The sequence below is a fragment of the Suncus etruscus genome, chromosome 8 (genome assembly GCF_024139225.1).
Source record: "Suncus etruscus isolate mSunEtr1 chromosome 8, mSunEtr1.pri.cur, whole genome shotgun sequence".
Taxonomy (NCBI): domain Eukaryota; kingdom Metazoa; phylum Chordata; class Mammalia; order Eulipotyphla; family Soricidae; genus Suncus; species Suncus etruscus.
This window is the reverse complement of record NC_064855.1, coordinates 106334012-106342619: the sequence shown is the minus strand read 5'-3', so window position 1 is coordinate 106342619 and position 8608 is coordinate 106334012. Positions and strand designations below refer to the sequence as shown.

At 34.0% G+C, this 8608-nt stretch overlaps 1 non-coding gene across 1 annotated transcript; it reads right to left on the bottom strand.

Moving 5' to 3' along the window:
- Positions 1–1715: 1715 nt before the first annotated feature.
- On the bottom strand, positions 1716–1822 carry LOC126017028 (U6 spliceosomal RNA). The gene has a single exon (XR_007498705.1). It is a non-coding gene; the product is annotated as a U6 spliceosomal RNA (small nuclear RNA).
- Positions 1823–8608: the final 6786 nt, after the last annotated feature.

Here is an 8608-nt window from a genome sequence, read left to right as displayed (position 1 = left end):
ACAACTGTTTTTAGCACTATTACTTAAGACCATGAGATTATCAAAATAATAGTTATATAAATTGGTTAATGATAAAGTGGGATAATTTTATAGCAGTTTTGTCAGTCCAATTTTGGGCATATCTTTAAATTTGTATTATTTTAATGATAAATTTTAGTCCAATGAACATATGTTTCTCTTTAGCTGCTAGGCTGAAATTCATGTCTTGATCTCTAAAAATAATGCATGTTTTGAATTTTAAAGTGCTATTTGATCAATAAAGAGGCTGTATTAGGTTGAAAATGTGAAGCAAATGTATAATCTTACTCATATTCTTTGAGTCTTTGTATTTCTAATATTTTGTATTAATTGTATGAAATGCATTAACTGACATTATAATATACTTTAATTTAGGAATTAATAAACATAGAAAAAGTGAAAAAATAAATTTAATCAATTTTGTTTTGAATTTAGTCTATTTTGTTTGTGTAAACTCAACTGAATTGTATAATATATCAGAGTTCTAACTATTTTCAACATATATTTTAACTTTCTTTTTAGATTTAACTACCAAACAAGGAAGGATTTAAGTTAAAATTTGTCAAGAACTGTGAAGAATTTAGAATTTACTTTATTTGTAAGCCAGTAAGGTAAGCTGCTACATTTTCAAGAATTCTTGAAGAATGCTCCAAGATACCTTTGACAAAGACAAAGGACTTCATTACTTAACATTTGACTCTTATTTTTCAAGTCCCTGAGCCCATAGAGTGGCAAAGGGTAGGATATTGGCTACACATATGATGGGTTGTGTTACAAGAGAAAATGCCTGACCCTATAGTGTTGATCTTGGAAGTGCGGGTGAGGGGGCATCAGCAAAATCACCCTTTGCTCCAGAGATGCTATTTCAGCTTGGTACGTTATTCTCTAGCCAAGAATATTTGTGAAGATAGACTATAACCAAAGAACAGTATTGTGTTAGTATAGAAATTTTGTGAACATTTGAAGACTTCATTCAGAATCAGTTTACACATAAATTTTCACCCAGCAACTGGTTTACATGTGAATACCTGGATCAAATAAATTGTGATAATGGTTTTTTTAAGTAGTAAAAAGTCCTTTGGAAGTATTAATCATCTTGAGATATGGATGCATTCTTTTTTCAGTTTGAATTTTTATTGATAATTTATAACGTGGGTCAAAACAAATGCATTGGCGCAGCAGTAGGGTGCTTGCCTTGCACGTGGCTGACCCAAGTCGGACTGTGGTTTGATTCTTGGCATTCCATATGATCCCCAAAGCCAGGAGCGATTTCTAGGTGCATTGACCCATGAGCGTCACTGGGTGTGGCCTAAAATAAAAAAAATAAATGATAATAAAAAGAAATGCCATGATCTGCCCTGGCATTTTTTTTTCGGTCTAGTTCCTGGTCACTTATTAATCTATTTTTTGACAAATATTTTCACTGCAATAAATATTAACACTAATATAATCAAGACATGTTCTCCACAATAAATTATTCATTTAGAGGTGCCACACAGTTTTAAATTACAATACAGTGGGATAAGGATCAGAAAATAGTTAAGTATTGTTTAAGATTTGATTTTTCTTTATTTTCAATATCACTTAAATTTTCTTGTTTTCTTGGATTAATTTATGTCTTATAAGTTTCTACATAATTTTGCTTCTTTTATAAGTACAACATAGGAATATGTTTTGATTTCATTTTTTTATTTTTTAAAGATATGGAATGCTTCACGAATTTGCGTGTCATCCTTGTGCAGGGGCCATACTAATCTTCTCTACATCATTCCAATTTTAGTATATGTGCTGCCAATGTGTGCACTGATTTCATATTTTAATATGAAAATAAAGTGATATTATATAGTGTCCAAATTTCCCCATTACCTTTTCACATAATTGCCTATAATGAGCATTGCCAATCTTTATTATCTAAATCCTAATGAGTGTAGAAGCATCTCTATTTTCTTTTATATTTTTAAATTACCAATATTATTCTATGTATATATGTTTTAATAGAATGTCTTTTCTGCATCTGATTGTCATCTTATTGATTTGTTACAATTACATCCACATTTTGAATTAAAAATGTTATCAGTTATTTTGCAAGTATTTTCCTCAAATCTGTACTTTGTCTTTTTATATTTTTATATTTTCTCAACTTCTTTTTTAACAACCAAAGTTTTTCATTTATTAGTCCAGTTAATGTACTTCTGATTTTCTTTTATATGAGGATCAGAATAATTAAATCTGATGTGATTTTAATTCTATGTGAGTTAGTCCATGTGAGCTAGTCTCTGGCTGACATCTCTGGCAGTATAAAAGAGGCAGAGAGCCTCTTTTCTAGCTAGGTCATTGCAGACTTTACACTTGAGCTGTGATGTATCAGTGGGCCCATACCTCAGTATATTTTTCACTGCTCAGTACTACTTCCTGTCATTTGGTGAAGATGGAAAGAGAAGGAAGATTTGACCCCCCACCCACCCAGTCTAATACCTCGGTATATATATGTGTACAATACATATATATACACATACACAATTTTGCACACGTTTAGCACAGCAAGAAGTTTAGAAAACCAATGAGGCTTACTCCCAAGATCTTGAGTAAAAGCGACATCACTGAAAGCACAAACAAGACCAACCAGCTCAGTACATCTCCAGATAATGACTTTATTGACACCATGTTGAGAATGTTTAATGAGATCAAAGAAATGATGGCAAATGTAGTCAGAAAGGCATAAAAATATATGAGTTGTAATGATAAAAATATTATGCTCAGAATTAGAGCCTAGCCAGTGATATAAATAAAAACTCAACAGAGGCTTGAACATCAGAGTTACTGGAGATGAGCAAAAGATCAGGAGATTTCAAGATGAGAACAAGAAACAACTAGAAAACAGCATAAGGTGGAAAACAGTCTGAAAATAAATAAATTGCAAACTAGAAAAGTATACAATGATGAACACCTCACCAAGAATATTCAACTAGATTATCATTCTGATTTGCAGGAGTGTTACAGAGCTTCATGGGGAGGCAATAGCTTATGGAATTTATTGCATTGAACCCAGCTTTGAAAGAACTATTAAAAAGTTATTTTAGCATGAATTGTGGAGGAAGCACAAGAACCATGGAAGCCAGGCCTACAAATAGGGTTGGGAGAATAGGTATTGCTTGCTTCACCCAGCTAAGCCCCTACACACCTTGAGACTTGTGGTTGCTGTCACTACTGTACCTAACAGACTCGATCAGGAGGAGCAGATGGAGACTGATTGGGATGTCCAAAGTTGACCAAACTTGAGTGTCCAGGCTATGTTCCAGGAAGCATAAATGACTCCACATTCAACCAGCTGTGTCGGGGATTGTTGTCACTGCTGCTGCTGCTGCTGCTGCTGCTGCTGCACCTGGGCCAGCCAGTGCTATGTAAGCATCTCCTCTGCTTCATAAATCTGCCTCTAATCTGGGAAGAAATGCAAGCCAAGACACTGAAACTCCCAATTACGCTAGTCCTTGGGCTCAAAATCTGGGCACCCTAGAGGTGGGGTGGGATTAGTCTCTGTCCTGCTGAAGCACCAAAAACTACTTTATATCTCACAGCCACTACTATGAAAACTTTACTGCTTCAAATCCAATCTTTGTAGAGACACAAACTTCCATGTATACTAGAGGGAAAAAACAAGGTTTTCTCAGAGTGAGGGAAGGCAGCATCCTTCACACCTCCAATAAAATCAGGAGCTCCAACAGCTTCAAAAACCCCACAACAACAACTCTTGACCATCACCATGTAAATAACTGCTTAGCTTCAAAGTTTCAGCACTTGGAAGTGATGCAGGCCAAACCAAAGACTCCAGAATTGTCAGCCCAGTTCTGTAGATCCTGCAGTTTCTTTCTTTCTTTCTTTTTTTTAAACTAATAAGTTTATTTAAGGACCATGATTACAAACATCATTGTAGTTGTAGTTGGGTTTTAGTCATAAAAAAGTACAACCTCTTTACCATTGCAACCTTCCCACCACCAATGCCCCCCATTTCCCACCTCGCCAAACCTCTACCTGTCTTTCTATTTCTCACACACTACCATTGTCATGATAGTATTTGGTGTGGTTATTTCTCTAACTGCACTCACCAATCCCTGTGGTAAGCTTGATATCATGGGCTGGTCCTTTCAAACCTTATCTTTATTGTCTCTGGGCATTATTACCATACTATCTTTTTTTTTTTTCTTGGTTTTTGGGTCATACCCGGCAGCGCACAGGGGTTCCTCCTGGCTCTACACTCAGAAATCGCTCCTGGGAGGCCCAGGAGACCATATGGGATGCCAAGATTCGAACTACCGTCCTTCTGCATGCAAGGCAAATGCCCTGCCTCCATGCTATCTCTCTGGCCCTTCTTTTATTCTTTTAAATAGCACAGATGAGTGAGACTATTGTATCTATTGCTCTTTCTCTGACTCATTTCACTAAGGTAATAGTTTCCATATCCATCCATGTATAGGAAAATTTCATGACTTCATTTTTTCTGCCAGCTGCAAAGGATCCTGGAATTTCTAAAGTATACATGCAGTTCCTGAACATGTTTAAATTTCATACTACTGACATCCTAATGAAAGAACAACAATTTAGATGGAAAGGACCATAGAATACAACCCAACCTTTACTCAGAAAACAAAAGCAACACAGAAGGTTCAACTTGCAACAAATAGTTAAGTAAACAATCTTTTCAAAAATCCCATCATGACATATAACAAATTTTATAAATTGTTCTTTTATTAAAGTATATTTTGTTGATACATTAGACATTTTGTTGTCATAAGTGTTGTGTAAGTAAACATTTTTATGGAATTATTATGTTACTGACCCTACCCTGATCAGTGATTGTGCCCTACCCTAGGGTGTGACCTGGCATTCTGCTCCCACCCTAGAGTGGTACCTGATTCTGCTCCCACCATTGGAAGGTGAGGGGCTTTTTACATGGGGCCTATTCTTAGGCCTTTTGGCTTCTGCCTCTTCATGGAATAAAGAGCTTTTTTCTTCGGAAGCCTAACTGCCTGTTGGCTTTATTCCCACCGCATTCACCTCAGAATCGCCGCCTGAACAGAGTAACAGATGCTTGGTCCGAGCTGGAGGAGAAAGGCCTCTTCCTCCATTCCACCATCAGTCAACCTCATCAGGGGCTGATATGCAACAATAAGGAGTATAAAATAATTTTTGTACCTGCGAAGGGAGTGAATGGGAAACTGGGGACGATTTTAGAGGGAAGGTTACACTGGTAGGTAGGATTGTGTTGGAACATTGAATACTCAAAACAACTGGGTAAGGAATGCTCAAATATAATATGTATATAAAGTTAAAAAATAAAAATTAAAAGATCATCTTTAAAGGGCAGGACAAATTTCTCAGTGTGTGACATTAAATATGATACTTACTAATGTAAATATGGTAGATTTCTATTAGATTAAGAAAGGTATTTTTTATCCTAGCTTGCTAAGGGGTTTTTATACATTTTCAATAATGAGTTGCATCCCATTTTATTCATTGTTTTATATCTGATCAGTTTTTCTTATTCACATCCATAAATTTTTATTGCATTTATTTTTACTTTTAATACAGACACATAAGCAACATCGATAATATGTAATTTTTAAGTGTAAAACCAGTATATGCTTTCTTGGTGTAAAATACTTTGTACTTTTACAGCCTACTTATATTTTCCCATTTAAATTTCCTTATTTTTTTACTTGGTTTACAATTATAGGTTTTACCTATTTCATAAAAACTAAAATATACAGAATAAAAATGTTTTATGACAGTGAAGACATAAAAATGACCACAATAAATTTAAGTACAAATTAAAATTTTTTACAATACTTTCAGATATCAGCATTGAAAAATTATTTATGTGAGAATAATTAGAATACTATATTTTATTAAATGCTTTGACTTGCATAGGTTAAATCATATTGTGATCCATCATCACAAATTGACTTTCATTGATTCATTTTTCTATAATTCTATTTTTAATTCCTTTAAGTCTTGTTGGAGCAAAATAAATTTGTTTCATGCCTTTCAATGGGGCAGGCTGAGTTGGGAGAGAATGTCTGAAATTTGGTGGAGGGAAGAAGAAATTGGTTATGAGATTAGTGTTGGAACATGGTATGCCTGAAGCAACACTATTTTGAACAAACTAGTAAATTATAGTGTATTAATAAAAATAAAAATAAGGGCCAGAGGGAGAATTGAGCTGGTAGTGTGCTTAATTTGCACACAGCCAAATCTAGTTTTATCCTTGGAATCCCATCTGACCCCTGGAGCCTCCAAGGAGTGATTCCTCAGTGAGAACCAGAAGTAAGTCCTGAGCACATTATTTTGACCCCCAAACCCCTCCCAATAATCATTGAAATTTTTTAACAAAGAATATCTTAAGTCCACTGCCTAGATTACCTACAGCAGTTATTAATAACTCCAACCTTCCTTCTCCAGCACTGAGGAACATTAACATTTCCAAGGCCCTATTAGATTTTACTGATTCCATGACTAGCAAGCACTGATACTACAGTGCTTATATTGTTAGATACCTCCACCTCTATCCATTTTCCTTGTTCAACTGATTAATTAGTGAGAAAATTATTATTTTCATTAGCATGGTGGCACCATAACACTTCAGAAAATATAACAGATTATTAGTTTAATTTATTATTATTGTCACAGGATAGTAAGCTAATTTCTAATTTTACTTAAAGTTTTAAACACCTCTGTAACTGATTTATTGAAATACACATTACCATTGCTTGACTTACAATGTTTAAGATTAGGGTTTGATTTTATGATCAATTAAATATTAATTTGGTAAAGTGATATCGTTTAATCTCACAGATAGTGATAATTTGGTATTTATATTTTTATAAAGTGTTATTTTACTTATAAGGATGAATTTTATATTGTGAAAATTTATGTAAAACCCAACTTATGAATAACATTTTACTTTTATTACAGGAAAAGTAAACACAAGAAAATCATACATTTGTTTTTAAACTGTTATACTTAAGTACAATCTACTATTTATTTTGGAAGATTTGTTGTTCCAGCTTATTAAATATCTGGACTGACAGGTGTACATTGCGAAGAAAACCAAATAAACTCTGAGACAAAATAATAGTTTCACGAGTACTAACTGCATCAAAAGCATAAAAGTTAATAACTTTAATCTCATACTGCAGAAATAAGTTGAAATCTAAAAAGGGATATTTATATTCCTGTCAAGTTCTCTTTAATATGGAGAGAAACTATTAATTTATTCTGATTCTACATTTTTTTGTAATTATCTAAATGTTACCATTTGGATATAGCACTTTAATAACTTTTGACCTTATAAATGCTCTCTAGCTTTCACTCTCACAGAACCTTATAAGCACCAAAGAGAATAAATTATGCAAGGGAAAATACAAATTTAATGTGATGGTGTTTAAAATGGATAATATTTAATAAGAAAAATATAAAAGTATTCTTTACAACTATCATTTAAAGTCACACTTTTTTAACATAAGCAATAGCACAAATGAGAAGTCATGGCTGAGACTAATACATACTTCTTCACCACAAAGAGTGATGAGTGCAGAGAGAGAAATAACTAAATTGAAAACTATCCTAACAATGTGTATGAATGAGGGAAGTAGAAAGCCTGTCTAAAGTACAGGTGGGGAAGGGATAGGGAGGAGATAGATTTTGGACATTGGTGATGGGAATGTTGCACTGGTGAAGGTGGGTGTTCTTTACATGACTGAAACCCAACTACAATCATGTTTGTAATCAAGGTGTTTAAATAAAGATATTTAAAAAAATATACTTCCTTTTAAATGAATGAAATGAATTGTGTTCAATCTGTCTTCCAGTGCACTATCTATATTTTTATGGTACTAGTTTTCTCATATTCTTTATGTATGTCTGTGGTTACTTATTGACTATGAGATAAAATGTAAGTTTACCCTCCATATGCAGCCTTCAGTTGTCTTTTTTTAGGGTGTGTATAGTGAAGGAGTATCTCCATGTTGTATTGGGTGGGGGCAGATGCCACACACTATACTCTTGGTGTGTCTTGATGTTAAGTGCTCTAGCCTGAGGATTCAGTACCACTTGCTCTTTCAGTTTAGGGTCTGTATAAGAGAGCCATGCCAGGTGACAGCAAGAAAATTTGGTTGAGCTTTTGCAACTCATGTTTCCTGACCCTTTTCTTATCTCTTCAACCCTTCACTTGTCTTATTTTCTTTTTTATATCTTAATACTTTACTTTTATCCTATTTTCTATATATCATGGCTTGAATGGTTACTTTATAGTATTTTTTAATTCCAAAAGACATTTTTTTTTAAGTTTTTGGGTCACAGCAGTGATGCCAAGAATTACTCCCTTGATTTTGCATTTAGGAATTAGTCATAGCAGTGCTCTGAAGATCATATGGCATTCTGGGGATAAAACTAGTATCTGTCATGTGCAAAGCACATATTCTACATGCTGTACTATCTCTGCTGCTCCTCAACAGGAGTCTTGGTAGTATAGATCATAGTATTACCTGAATTCTGGTGATAACAAGATGATTAAGTTTCACACTGAACTTTTAAA